The 16,265-nt window shown below is 34.8% G+C and overlaps 1 protein-coding gene across 2 annotated transcripts in view; it reads left to right on the top strand.

Moving 5' to 3' along the window:
• adgra1b (adhesion G protein-coupled receptor A1b) overlaps positions 1-16,265 on the top strand; it is a 667,465-nt gene that overhangs the window by 465,751 nt on the left and 185,449 nt on the right. The window lies entirely within an intron of this gene.

Below are 16,265 nucleotides of genomic sequence, written 5' to 3'. Positions count from 1 at the left end.
CCCCCCTGACGACGACGTTTCCCCCCCAGTTCAAAATTGATTTGACGAGGATAATAACCAAAAGCGCAATGGCATCGCATCGCCCAGTCGCTCCATAGAAGCCGCTTGCGCACTGGTCCAGCTTTTTTGGATGAAAAAGAAATCCTCCGGATGTTTACCGAAGAGTGGGATTCGTTAGACTGGGAGGTCAGTTCTCAGTAGAGCATGAAAAAGTGTTTGTGCTTGGAGATGTCGAGTTGCATTTTTCTTTTTTTTTTTTAGGATGAAATTTCGTTGTTGATTGTGTGTGTGGAAATAAGATGGGTCGGTGGAAAGAGGCATAAAAAAAAAAAAAAAAAAAAGCCGCATAGGAATGAGACAGAGTGGGGTACAAGAAGGGGAAACGGCTTTCAAAAAACGCCATAGGATGCTCAGAGGGGAGAGAGTGGTGATGGGGGGGTGGGGGGGGGTGTCTGTGGAGAATACTAAGCTGTTGTCAGATGGAGAGCAGATGTCAGATTGTCATTGTGCATGTATTTTTTTCTATCAAACACAGGCTTTGGGGAGGCGCACCGTCAATGAGTACACACAGTGGATGTCGGAATAAACCGAGCTCTTGCAAATGTGTAGAGATAAAAAAAAAAAAAATCGTGCAAAACACATAGGTGATTGCAACTTCAAGGCACGTTCGCCAAGTCACAGAAATGGTGGAAAGCCGTTTACAGGCTTGTCCACATTGACGGTCTTCTATGCGAGAAGGGTTTTTGCGCCGGGGATTGCGCGTCTGCTAATGCAGTCACCACACCCGCCTGGTCTCTGCAGTGCCCGACAAAAGGACCCTTTTATTTACGGACTTGTGACATCATTTTCCTCTTAAATACTATACATTGCAACAATGACCTCTTAGCTTTAGGGGGGGTTGGCTTCTGCAAGTACTAGACCTGTTGCATAATATTTTTTTTGCACGTCAAACTGAGAGGAATCACCTATTACTGCTTGGCTGGCAAGTGGAACAGTTTGAATTTACAGTATTTAGAAGTAAAAGACCTCCCACTGGACTTGGATCTTTCCTTTGTAATTCAATGAAACCCCTGCAATGTCATGGAACCTCTTGCTTTTCCATGTTAAGGAGAAATGAGGTTAACAAGTTGCTAAGTACACTGTAAAAAGTGACTGTAGAGTTAACACCAAAAAGTTGTAAAATTGCAACATAAAAAAGCTGTAAGTGACAATACAATGCAAAGTTGTTGATTTGAAAAGATTTTTGTGTTAACGATTGAATCAAATATAGCTGTAGTTTTTACAGGAAGAGTATGTGAACAAAACCAGAAATGTATGTAGAAATGATGTATTTCTATTGTTTTTAGAAAATAAAACTGTAAATTTAAATTCAATACGGTGCCGTTTAAATTGCAAGACCATAATGTTGAAATAACGGCATATTTGCTTTATATATATATATATATATATATATATATATATATATATATATATATATATATATATATATATATAAAGTTCTAAAAAAAGTCAACATTTAACAATGTAACATTTTAAACTTGTAAATGAATGAGTTGGTAGAGTTGGTAGAGTGGCTCATCCAATAACCAAAGGGTTGGTGGTTCGAATCCTGGCTCCGACTGTCCATATGTCAAAGTGTCCATGGAAGACACTGACCCCTAAACTGTTCCCAGTTAGACCTGGTGGTTTTGGAAAGTGCTTTGGACACCATGAAGGTGGAGAAAATGTGCTAAATAAGTGCAGTCCATTTTTTTTCCACATCAAACTGAGAGGAATCACCTACTACTGCTTGGCTGGCAAGTGGAACAGTTTGAATTTACAGTATTTAGAAGTAAAAGACCTCCCACTGGACTTGGATCTTTCCTTTGTAATTCAATGAAACCCCTGCAATGTCATGGAACCTCTTGCTTTTCCATGTTAAGGAGAACTGAGGTTAACAAGTTGCTAAGTACACTGTAAAAAGTGACTGTAGAATTGACACCAAAAAGTTGTAAAATTGCAACATAAAAAAAAAATGCGAAGTTGTTGATTTGAAAAGATTTTTGTGTTAACGATTGAATCAAATATAGCTGTAGTTTTTACAGGAAGAGTATGTGAACAAAACCAGATTTGTATGTAGAAATGATGTATTTCTATTGTTTTTAGAAAATAAAACTGTAAATTGAAATACAATACGGTGCCGTTTAAATTGCAAGACCATAATGTTGAAATAACGGCATATTTGCTTTTTTATATATACATAAAAAAGTTCTAAAAAAGTCAACATTTAACAATGTAACATCTTAAATTTATAAATGAATGGGTTGGTAGAGTTGGTAGAGTGGCTTGTCCAGTAACCAAAGGGTTGGTGGTTCGAATCCTGGCTTCGACTGTCCATATGTCAAAGTGTCCATGGAAGACACTGAACCCTAAATTGCTCCCAGTTGGACCTGGTGGTTTTGGAAAGTGCTTTGGACACCATGAAGGTGTAGAAAACGCGCTAAATAAGTGCAGTCCATTTTTTTTCCACGTCAAACTGAGAGGAATCACCTACTACTGCTTGGCTTGCAAGTGGAACAGTTTGAAATTACAGTATTTAGAAGTAAAAGACCTCCCACTGGACTTGGATCTTTCCTTTGTAATTCAATGAAACCCCTGCAATGTCATGGAACCTCTTGCTTTTCCATGTTAAGGAGAAATGAGGTTAACAAGTTGCTAAGTACACTGTAAAAAGTGACTGTAGCGTTAACACCAAAAAGTTGTAAAACTGCAACATAAAAAAAAGCAAAGTTGTTTATTTGAAAAGATTTTTGTGTTAATTGAATCAAATATAGCTGTAGTTTTTACAGGAAGAGTATGTGAACAAAACCAGATTTGTATGTAGAAATGATGGATTTCTATTGTTTTTAGAAAATAAAACTGTAAATTGAAATACAATACGGTGCCGTTTAAATTGCAACACATACATACATAAACATTTACATAAAAAAGTTCTAAAAAAGTCAACATTTAACAATGTAACATCTTAAATTTATAAATGAATGGGTTGGTAGAGTTGGTAGAGTGGCTTGTCCAGTAACCAAAGGGTTGGTGGTTCGAATCCTGGCTTCGACTGTCCATATGTCCAAGTGTTCATGGAAGACACTGAACCCTAAATTGCTCCCAGTTGGACCTGGTGGTTTTGGAAAGTGCTTTGGACACCATGAAGGTGTAGAAAATGTGCTAAATAAGTGCAGACCATTTAAATCCAGTGTTAAATCTCCATGTTTTAAATGTTCAATCTACATGTTACTCTGCAAATATGTTTACAGTTGGATGTGTTTTTTACGGTATTGTTCTGGGAACCACAGCTGCCAGTTTTTTCCGTAAAAACAACAGGATTTTTTTTTTCAGTTGCCAATGATGACGTTGGAGAAGTGTGGGCAAGGGACAATATGTGAGCGTGAAGTAGTAGAATGTTTATACTCTCTGATATGATCAGTTAAAAACCAGTACCTAATAGAGCTGTACCATCTTCGCTGTTGTAAAATGAAGCAGCTGAATTCCTCATTAGATCATCTGTGTGTGATATATACAGTGTAAGAATGCTCATAGATCATCACAGATGTTGAGCAAACTGACAGAGGGTTAGCCACAAAGCATGACAGCTTTGAAAGATGAATAATGCAACGAAATCATTTCAAAGAATGGGAGGGTGAGGAGGGGTGAGGGGAGGGGGGGGTTGCCTGAAAGGCGCAATGCAATATCAAATTCCTGTTGATCCACACTCTTTCACATTCAGCTCTTATGAAGTGTGTGTGTGTGTATGATTAGTCTACAAATAGCATGACAGCCCAATACAATTGTCCCTGGGGACTCAGGTTTGGGATATAAAAAGTTCTTTAATGAGAAGCTTTTTTGACTTGGCTCAGGAAAAAAAAAAAAAAATTACATGGTGGAGAATCTCCCTCCCCTGGCTTTGTGATCAGAATGCCAAATTGTTGAGTTTGGGACAGGACGTGTGTGGAAAACACCTCAACAGTGTCTTATATGTGTTTGTTTGGGCTGGTATTAGACTCCCTCCCTGTTGTGAATTTGTAAAAATGGTCGGTGTAAGAAAAGGTTTGGAACACTTTACAGTACAGGTGTCAAACTCATTTTAGTTCAGGGGCCACATTGAGCTAAATTTGATCTGAAGTGGGCTGAACCAGTAAAATAATAACATAATAATATATAAATAATGTCAATTCCAAACTTTTCTCCATGTTTTAGAGTGAAAAAGTAAAATTACATTATGAAGATGTTTGCATTTACAAACTATCCTCTCAAACAATGTGAATAATATGAACAAACTGGAAAAAAAAAATGTAATTTTAACAATATTATGCTTCAGTTTTTTTTTATCATACACATATACAGTGCATTACCACTTACAGATCACAGTGGATCTACAAGCACACAAAACATTTTGTAACAGGTGGAATATTATTAAAATTGCACCTACTTCTCTTAAAACATTTCAGGTTGTTCATATTTGGTCAGGTTATTCAGATATTTTTGCAATATTATACTTTGTTTTAGTGTTAATACAAAAAAAATTTACATTTACAAAGAAAAACATTTGGAGTTGTGAGTATTTATACATTATTATGACTTACCTGAGATTGAATTAGTCTGAATGTGGAACCTGAACTAAAATGATTGTTAACATCTTAGTGTAATTTTTTGCATTTCACAAATTCCTCCCAAGGGCCAGACTGGACCCTTTGGTGGGCCGGATTTGGCCCCCGGGCCGCATGTTTGACACCTGTGCTTTACAGGGTGGGGAAGCAAAATTTACAATGAACATTCAGTTGTTTTTTCTCAGCAGGCACTACGTCAATTGTTTTGAAACCAAACATATATTGATGTCATAATCATACCTAACACTATTATCCATACCTTTTCAGAAACTTTTGCCCATATGAGTAATCAGGAAAACAAACGTCAAAGAGTGTGTGATTTGCTGAATGCACTCGTCACACCGAAGGAGATTTCAAAAACAGTTGGAGTGTCCATAAAGACTGTTTATAATGGAAAGAAGAGAATGACTGTGAGCAAAACTATTACGAGAAAGTCTGGAAGATACTATTAAAGAAGAATGGGAGAAGTTGTCACCCCAATATTTGAGGAACACTTGCACAAGTTTCAGGAAGCGTGTGAAGGCAGTTATTGAGAAAGAAGGAGGACACATAGAATAAAAACATTTTCTATTATGTCAATTTTCTTGTGGCAAATAAATTCTCATGACTTTCAATAAACTAATTGGTCATACACTGTCTTTCAATCCCTGCCTCAAAATATTGTAAATTTTGCTTCCCCACCCTGTATAATAAGTACACACTATGAAGCATTAACAAATACTGAATTCATCATTTCTAAAGCATATTTCTGACATGGATACTCATTAATATATGGTTTATAAGCACAGTTATAATGGTTTTACTCATCATTCGTCAGCTCATCTACATTGTGCTTAATGATTGTATTTTCATACTTTATAAATTATGGATTCAGCGTTTAAAAAAATCGTATTGCATCACTTACAAACCAGTTATGATGTGCATTTATGCTCGCACGTACACTATTCAGACATGTACTAATGGTGAGTGAATATGTTAGTGGGTATTTTATAGTAACTCACATTTATTTTTTCATAGATGTCTTATAAACTGTTTTTAATACAGAAATTCATTATTTCAGGTAGTTATAAAGCACTTACTACTCATTAATTAAGTATATGGTGTAAGCTCATCTAAAGTGTGGACTATCTATGCCACATGTGTCAAACATGCGGCCAAATCTGGCCCGCCAAAGGGTCCACTCCGGCCCGGGGGATGAATTTGTGAAATGCAAAAATTCCACTAAGATATTAACAATCCTTTTATTTCAGGTTCCTCATTCGAACCAATTCAACCTCAAATGGGTCAGATCAGTAAAATACTACCCAATAACCTATAAATACTCATAACTCCAATTTTTTCTCTTTGTTAATGTAGTTATTTTCATGTATTCACACTAAAACAAAGTATAATTTTGCAAAAAAATGTGAACGACCTGAAATGTTTTAAGAGAAGTCAGCGCAATTTTAACAATATTTCACCTGTTACTAAATATTTTGTCTATTTGTAGACTTACTGTGATCTGTAAGTTACATATAATGTACATGTGTAAATGATCAAATGAAGCATGATATTGTTAAAATTACACTTATTTTTTCAGTTTGTTCATGTTATTCACAATGTTTGAAAGGATTGTTTGCAGATGTAAACATTTTCATAATGTAATGTCGACTTTTTTCACTCTAAAACGTAGAGGAAATTTTGGGGTTGACATTATTTATATATTATTATGTTATTATTTTACTGGTTCAGACCACTTCAGATCAAAGTTAGCTGAACCGAAATGAGTTTGACACCCCTGATTTATGCCATATAAAGCATTTACAAATGAGATTTAAAGGTTGGCAATGCCTAAAGACTCATAAAAGTTTCAGTTATTCTAACAAAGGAAAGACAAAGCACATAGGATTATCAAATAAACTGCATGATTGAATGATGAATGATTATGATTACACTGGTCAACAACAAATTTATTGTTTAAGTTTTTTGAGCTGATTTAGGATAATTTTGGTGTGCTGAATCCAAAAAATTACATGAATTTTGCTCAGTCAGGTCAACTTTCTGAACTATGCTACATATTGGCTTTTTAACATTTTTGCTTACATTTATGGGCATTTTCACATCATATGATACAAAATTCTTTCATATTTCTTGCAATAAACGAGTTCTGAAGATTTGACTTTTGCCAATTTATGATTAATGTTTTTTTAATATTACAGGTGAATGAAATGGCTTCGACTAGAAGATCTTGCAAAAATAAGCCTGACGTATTCTGCTACATCTGCGGTGAATACATGATAAATAATAAATACATCCTGTTAGAACTTTTTTTTTTTTTTCTCTTAAAACATATTTTGGGTGAGAACTATATAAAAAAATCAACTGATAAAGTCACAAAAATGTAATCAATTTTGTGAGAAGATCAAATTTTTCAAAATCAAATTAGCAAAAAAACCTGACCTGATTGAGAAAAACAGATGTAATTTTTGGATTTAGCGGTGCAAAATGGTCCTAATTCAGTTGAAAAAACCTAGACGACTTGCAAAAAACATTTTTTTGTAACCCGGTATTATGAATGATTAGTCGAACATTTATAACTGTGCTTATAAACCGTATACTAATGAGCATTCATGTTAGAAATATGCTTTATAAACAATGAATTTAGTATTTGTTAATGCTTAACTAATGCCTCATAGTGTGCACTTATGATAAAGTGTTACCAAAGGTTTTTTTTTTTTTTTTCCCCATGTTAGCTTCCCTTGAAAAAGCAGGTCAATTACAAACCTGTTACTCTAAAACTACTGATGCAGATTGTGGCAGATCTGGGTCAGGCATTGAAAGACAACACCTGTATTTTGGATTACTGTCTTTGCACTGAGCTGTTTAGAAAGCAGGCACATCCAGATTTCAGCACCAGGGACAGTTCCCATGCTTTTTTTTTTTTTCCCCTACTGTCTCCCTCCTTCCGTCCCGCCTCCTCTTCTTCTTCCTCCTCCTCCTCCCCCTTCCTCACCACCTCCTCCAGGCCTGTTTGTGTTTGTGTGTCTGAGGGGGAGGGCTGACTCACACGTTTACAGCAATGCAGCCTCATCATCTGTCTTCATCACAGTGACAACATTCACCCCCCCCCTTCCAAAAAACAAAAAAATGACACACTGTATTCAGTCTGTTTGCTCTTACACTCTCAAATGCAACTCCGTTTACATATTTATATACTTGTTTGTTTGTTTGTTTATTTAATGAGGTGATAATACAGAGATTTGCCTGCGTTTGATTGCTGCACCGCTCTACGCTGTTTAATATGCGGGAGCAGACCTTTAGAATGAGACAGATATAGTGGGGGCGGCCGGCTTTTGTAAGTATCCAATCATAATAAATGCCCTAAAGCAGGGGTGTCAAACTCATTTTAGTTTAGGGGCCACTTTCATCCTAATATGATCTCAAGTGGGCCGGACCAGTGAAATAGTAACAGTGAAAAAAGTAAAATTACATTAGGATCATGTTTACATCTACAAAGTTTCCTTAAAAATCTGAATAACATGAACAACTTGAAATGTCATAAGAAAAACAATATTCTGCCTCAGTTTATCATTTACACATGTGTGTTACGACTTACATTACAATTACAAATACACAAAACATATAGTATCAGGTATAATATTGGTAAAACTGCATTTACTTCTCTTAAGACATTTCAGGTTGTTCATATTTGTTCAGTTTATTCACATTTTTTGCAAAAGGATAGTTTGTTAACCCTTTCATGCATGAATTATAAGAGCCTTAATCAAGATTTTTATTCCACGAGGCATTAAAAAAACAAAACAATGTGATTGAAATAGTTTTTATGAACCCATTTTTCACGGAGTTGCAAAAATGTCCACTCAGCTGCACACCATGCATTAAATTTTTGAAGCAAAGAAACGTATTTACTGATAAACTGTGTGAAAACTATGAAATGAAGACATTTTAATGCGGCTAATCTGATGTTTTCTCACATTTTAACATACACTAATACAGGGGTGTCAAACTCATTTTAGTTTAGGGGCCACTTTCACCCTAATATGATCTCAAGTGGGCTGGACCAGTGAAATAATGACAGAGAAAAAAGTAAAATTACATTAGGATAATGTTTACATCTACAAAGTTTCCTTAAAAATCTGAATAACATGAACAACTTGAAATGTCTTAAGAAAAACAAATGCAATTTTAACAATATTCTGCCTCAGTTTATCATTTACACATGTGCATTACAACTTACCTTACAATTACAAATACACAAAACATATAGTATCAGGTATAATATTGGTAAAACTGCATTTACTTCTCTTAAGACATTTCAGGTTGTTCATAGTTGTTCAGTTTATTCACATTTTTTGCAACAGGATAGTTTGTTAACCCTTTCATGCATGAATTATAAGAGCCTTAATCAAGATTTTTATTCCCTGAGGCATTAAAAAAACAAAACAGTGTGATAGAAATAGTTTTTATGAACCCATTTTTCACGGAGTTGCAAAAATGTCCACTCAGCTGCACACCATGCATTAAATTTTTGAAGCAAAGAAACGTATTTACTGATAAACTGTGTGAAAACTATGAAATGAAGACATTTTAATGCGGCTAATGTGATGTTTTCTCACATTTTAACATACACTAATACAGGGGTGTCAAACTCATTTCAGTTTAGGGGCCACTTTCACCCTAATATGATCTCAAGTGGGCCGGACCAGTGAAATAATGACAGAGAAAAAAGTAAAATTACATTAGGATAATGTTTACATCTACAAAGTTTCCTTAAAAATCTGAATAACATGAACAAACTGCATTTTCTTCTCTTAAGACATTTCAGGTTGTTCATATTTGTTCAGTTTATTCACATTTTTTGCAACAGGATAGTTTGTTAACCTTTTCATGCATGAATTATAAGAGCCTTAATCAAGATTTTTATTCGCGAGTGTTTATTCCTTGAGGCTTTAACCCTTTCATGCATAGTGGTCACTACAGTGGACAGCTGTTCTCTTGTATATTCATGGATTTTGTTGTTTTAGTTCCATATCAGCCAACACAGTCGACACTCACACTACAAAAATCTAACTCTGACCAAGTGTATTTTTCTCATTTCTAGTCCAAATGTCTTATCACGCTTAAAATAAGACAGAATCACCTAAAGAGGAACTTTTCAGTGAGATATAAGAACTTATTTTTAGATAACAGATCTGCAAATTCTTATTTCAAGAAATCTTACCAAGACAATTTTCTCTTGTTCCCTTGGCAGTTTTTTTTTTTTTTTTGCTTGAATTAACCAAAAAAATGTTATTCTGATGGTGATTGTGTCTTATTTTAAGTGTGATGAGATAGTTTGACTAGAAATGAGAAAAATACACTTGGTAAGGTTTAGATTTTTTGCAGTACATGCACCATCCCATACACTGCAATTCATACCGTTACTGTAACTTTTTTTTTTTTTTTTTTCGAACATGCAAAGAAAATAAGACAAAACAAAGCAAATTAAGACATAAACAAAATAACATTTAAATAGACAGAATTTATCTCCAAGCACATACAAGTCTGAATTTTGCATGGTCGAAAAGGAGTAGGAAGAAGTATAAACTTATTTAATCCTACCCCTGAGTGCTTTTACACCTTTATCATTAACTTTATACAACAATCATAATGCAGTAACTGAATTATCCACAACAGTATGTTCATGTCAGTACAGTCATACAAACAGACTCAACAAATCAAACGTTCTCTTCAATAATCACAGCAGATTTATCAGTACAACATCATTCACAAACAAGCCTCATTGTCATTATTAAATACTGTACCTCTCAAGAATCAGTTCTTTATATCTTTTTTTAAACTGAATGATGTTTGATATTTGTTTTATCTCCACACACAATTTGTTCCACAGTTTTACTCCACACTTTTTAATGTAGTGCGTACTTTATGAATCTTTAAATTTAATTTTCCCCGTAAATAATAGCCTCCCTTTCTTTCACTAAACATTTGTTGAATATTGCCCGGTAGTACATTGTTCTTTGCTTTATATATTATTTGAATAGTTTTTAATTCCACAAGGTCAATGAGTTTTAAAGTTTTAGATTGTAAAAATAGTGGATTTGTGTGTTCCTGAACTTTGCTGTTCTTGTTAAACCTGATCTGCACTAACATGTTTGAGAGTAAATCAACTGCTTGTTATTGTTATTAAACTGTAATAAACAGGTTTTTGTGGGTTGGTTTTTTTTTTTTGCATATTATCTCCAAGAAGTGAGTAATGACTAGTATTAGTGTATGTTAGAATGTGAGAAAACATCAAATTAGCTGCATTAAAATGTTTTCATTGCATAGATTTCACACAGTTTATCGGTAAATACATTTCTTTGCTTCAAAAATTTAATGCATGGTGTGCAGCTGAGTGGACATTTTTGCAACTCCATGAAAAACGGGTTCATAAAAACTATTTCTATCACATTGGGCTTTTTTTTTTTTAACCCTTTCATCCATGAATTATGAGAATCTTAGTCGATATTTTTTTTTCTTGAGTGATTTTATTCCTCTTTAGGCATGAAAAAAACAATGCAATTGAAATTTTTTGATAAAGTGGTTTTTCGTGGAGTTACAAAAATGTCCACTCATTTGGACACCATACGTTTAATTTCTGAAGCAACGAAACATGCATTTAAAACCCATCACCAGAAAGTGATGTTTGAAAACTATGAAATGAAAACATTTTTAATGCCGCTAATCTGATGTTTTCTCACAGTTGAACATACTCTAATACTAGTTATTACTCCACTTCATGGAGAATATTTTCCACAATAAACTTTTTATTTAACAGTTTTAAAGAGTAAACTTCTTTGTTTAGGATTGTCAGGGCATGCAGTTGCTTGGTTCACCAGTTACCTCAGTGACAGGACTCAGTGCATTAAATATGATGGACTGTGTTCAGAATATGTCACTGTCCACAAGGGGGTGCCACACGGTTCTTTACTAGGACCCCTCCTTTTTATTATTTATATAAATGACTTTTGGGCACAGTGTATCTAATGCTGATATGCGTTTTTATGCTGATGACACAGTTATTTATTGCTGTGGATCAACTCTTGCTCAAGCCATAGAACACTCGCAGAAAGTTTTTGATACTGTCCAGCACTCACTTCTTCAGTTGAAACTTATCCTCAATACTGAAAAGACTAAGATGATGCTATTCTCAAACTCTAAGAAGTGGCCTAAAACCAGGGGTGTCAAACTCATTATTGTGCAGGGGCCACATTCAGCTAAATTTAATCTGAAGTGGGCCGGATAATAATATATAAATAATGTCAACTCCAAACTTTCCTCTGTGTTTTAGTTTGAAAAAAGTAAAATTACATTACGAAAATGTTTACATCTACAAACTATCTTTCAAATCCATGCGAATAACATGAACAAACTGAATAAATAAGTGCAATTTTAACAATATTATGCTTCAGTTTATCATTTACAGACATTATATTGTTAAAATTGCACTTGCTACTCTTAAGACATTTCAGGCGGTTCATATTTGTTCAGCTTATTCACAGTTTTTGCGAAATTATACTTTGTTTTTGTGTAAATACATGAAAATGTTTACATCTACAAGTAGAAAAATTTGGAATTGTGAGTATTTATTGTTTATTACCTTAGTATTTTACTGATCCGACCCACTTTAGATCATATTGGTCTGAGTGTGGAAACTGAACTAAAATGATTAATATTTTAGTGTAATTTTTGCATTTCACACATTCATCCCCAGGGCCGGACTAAACCCTTTGGTGGGCCGGATTTGGCCCCTGGGCCGCATGTTTGACACCTGTGCCTAAAATTATCCCAATAGTATCTACTTTAGAGGGAAATGTCATAGAGATAGTTCATGTGTTGAAGTATCTTGGTGTCCTGATTGATGACTCCGTCACTTTCAGGCCCCACATTGAAAACCTGGTAAAGAAGTTCAAGCTTAAACTGGGCTTTTACTTTCGTAACCAGTTGTGTTTTTCTTTGGATGTAAAAAAAAAAAAAAAAGCGCCTTGTCACTGCCACTTTTTTATCAGTGTTAGATTATGGAGATGTACTTTATATGAACGCATCGTCTAAGTATCTTCAAAGGATTGACACAGTCTATCATGCTTCTCTGAGGTTTATTTCAAATTCTAAAACCATGACACATCATTGTGACTTGTATTCCAGAGTGGGCTGGCCTGCCCTGTCCACTAGGAGGCTGGGACACTGTCCAGCACTCACTTCTTCAGTTGAAACTTATCCTCAATACTGAAAAGACTAAGATGATGCTATTCTCAAACTCTAAGAAATGGCCTAAAACTATCCCAGTAGTGTCTACTTTAGAGGGAAATGTCATAGAGATAGTTCATGTGTAGAAGTATCTTGGTGTCCTGATTGATGACTCCGTCACTTTCAGGCCCCACATTGAAAACCTGGTAAAGAAGTTCAAGCTTAAACTGGGCTTTTACTTTCGAAACCAGTTGTATTTTTCTTTGGATGTAAAAAAAAAAAAAAAGCGCCTTGTCACTGCCACTTTTTTATCAGTGTTAGATTATGGAGATGTACTTTATATGAAGTCTAAGTATCTTCAAATGATTGACACTATCTATCATGCTTCTCTGAGGTTTATTACAAATTCTAAAACCGTGACACATCAATGTGACTTGTATTCCAGAGTGGGCTGGCCTGCCCTGTCCACTAGGAGGCTGGGACTGGCTGGTGTACCTTCATTTATAAGGCCATACTTGGGCTACTGCCTTCCTATATCTGTGGTTTGATTACGAGAAGGAGTGTTGATTCTTACTGTCTGCGATCGAACGAGCATTTGTTCCTCTTTGTGCCATTTGCCCGTACAGAGCTGGGAAAAAGGGCATTTGTGTACTCTGCTCCGTCCACATGGAATATGTTTCTAAAAGACTGGAAACTCTCTGAATTGATCTCCCTGAATGCTTTTAAATCCAAACTCAAAGTGCTGGAGAACAACTCAATGACTTGCACGTGCTTTTCATAGGTTGAATTGTCCTGTAAATTATTGTTTGTTGTAACTGTATGAGGTAACTATGTGTTGTGTTTCATGCTGTCTCTTGGCCAGGACTCCCTTGAAAAAGAGGTTCTTAATCTCAATGGGATCCTTTTCCTGGTTAAATAAAGGTTAAATAAAAAAAATAAAAAGACACAGCTCTTAATTACAGTCTAATAACAACTAGCAATTGATTTACACTAAAACATATTATACAGGTTTATCAAGAACAGCAAAGTTACAGTACTGGTATGGATTGCAGTGTTTGTGATGATGCACAAGTGTCCACTGTGTTAAAACAACAAAAGCCATGAATATACAAGAGAACAGCTGTAGAATACCTGTCTACTGTAGTGACCACTATGCATGAAAGGGTTAACTATATTATAAAGTCAAAATTGCAACAGATACTCACATTTTTATTACCTGCGATCATTTACCGAAAGGCGTCATTCTGAAAGCTGTTTATTTCCATACAATTATATAACATAGTTCAGTTCCAGTGTCATCTATAAGGTTTAACTGTCCCTGAGCCCGATGGCTAAATATAGTTCATGTTAATCACCAAACAACAACAACAAAAAGGTATGTAAATAGGACAAAGCATTAGGATTAGGCGATGCAACTCTAATGTAAAACTGGTGCAGAACATAGCTGTAGCACAAAAGAGTGAAAGTGTCGACTGTACAACTATCCTACAGAGATTAGTACGTCAGCGGACACATGGAAGCCTTCACATGTCAATATAATCAACACCATGACTAGTGTTAAATGTCAAATTTAGTCAGGTCACCACCACCGTCTTTGCTAGCCCTGTAACATAGTGTAGCGCTATAGTGACATATACTGTTAGTGGGATTTAGCTGTGACATGTTGTAAGTCTACTTAGGTGCAACATGGGTAATCCTCTGCTTCTCATGGCTCATGGAAAACGAAAGCATGAGTTTATAATCAGAAATGTCCAAGAAGTGTAAGTTGTTACAGAGAGCATCTTCCAGACTCAGAACGGCTGCTATATTTTTGCGTCATAATCGTCATAATCCAAGTTCACCCCTTTAGCCCTATCAGCCCTCTCGTGGGCCGAAAAAAATTATATTAACCCTTTCATGCACAGTGGTCACTCCAGTGGACAGTTATTCTACAGCTGTTCTCTTGTATATTCATGGATTTTGTTGTTTTACTTGCATATCAACCAACACATCCAGTAAGGCCCTTACTAAGCACCAAGTGTGTGTTTTTCGAACACTTGTGAAATAATGTCAAAAAAAATTTCATACAGTTTGTTTTTAATTCTTTTACACTTTTTTTTTCTATTTCATCAACTTTAGCTGTAAATAAAAATACCAAATACTCAATAATCGTCAATTTTTTTTTTAACCCTTTAAATGCCGTGTTTGTAATGTAAACAAACCATTTTTTGGATGCAAACCACACAAAAAACAATTGTTTTTTTCAATAAACTACATAAAAAGTGAATCACATATTATTTGATTTCTGCAGCCTGGCATATGTTAATGATTAACAGCAACATTGGTTAATTTGCATTATTATTTTTGGCGCTAGGTCAAATGTTCAAAAACACTAGCATCTGTCACCAAGAGTGCGTAAAATGCACGCCTATAAATCAAATTATTAAATATTATATATTGATTTATTTTTCTGCTGTAATTTGATTTTATTTTTGTAAATCAAGGTCAGCCCTAATCATACATATCAAATGGAAGAAATAGTGCATTTTAGGCACACTTGGGAGACAGATGTTAGTCTTGTGATTTTCTTTTGTTTACAATGTGCACATTTTAGTTGGTGGTTAGAATTTTAAAGATCATGCAAAAATGAACAACTTTTGAATTCTAACCTTATTTAAATTGTGAAAAATAATATTAAGTTTTTTTGAAAATGAAGTGCAAAGTGTGCCTAAAAGGCACACCCGGATACCGGAGGGTTAACAGGGTTTTTTTGTTTTAAGCCAAAAGGTTTTGTTTGGGGTTTTTTTGCATATTATCTCCATGAAGTGAGTAATGACTGAATATTAGAGTATGTTAAAATGTGACAAAACATCTGATTAGCAGCATTAAAAATGTTTTTATTTCATAGTTTTCACACAATATATCAGTAAATACATGATTCTTTGCTTCAAAAATTAAACAAATGGTGTCCAGCTGAGTGGACATTTTTGCAACTCCATGAAAAATAGGTTTAAAAGAAAAATTTCAATCACTTTGGGTTTTTTTTCATGTCTGAAGAGGAATAAAAACACTCAGGAAAAAAATCTTGATAAAGGTTCTCATAATTCATGCATGAAAGGGTTAAACTCCGACCTTCCAAAACAATGCATAGTATCAACCATGATTATATGGAGAAATTTACACCTACAGAGAGCTAGATGTAAGTAGGTGGCAGAGAAAATTAATTTTGCTCTCTGAAACTTGTGAAAAATGCGTAAATTACAAAATGAAGAGTATGCCTTTTATACTCGACAATATCTCAAAGTGCAACCAGTTTGCATCTTGTAATATATTAAGTATGAATGTGTTCCTCTTGTAATATATGGCATCTAGTTTTAATAAAGTATTTTATGTTATTTTTTTTGTCTCCAGCTCTTATAG

The sequence above is a fragment of the Sphaeramia orbicularis genome, chromosome 15, assembly GCF_902148855.1.
Source record: "Sphaeramia orbicularis chromosome 15, fSphaOr1.1, whole genome shotgun sequence".
Taxonomy (NCBI): Eukaryota; Metazoa; Chordata; class Actinopteri; order Kurtiformes; family Apogonidae; genus Sphaeramia; species Sphaeramia orbicularis.
This window is presented reverse-complemented; position numbering and strand designations above follow the sequence as displayed.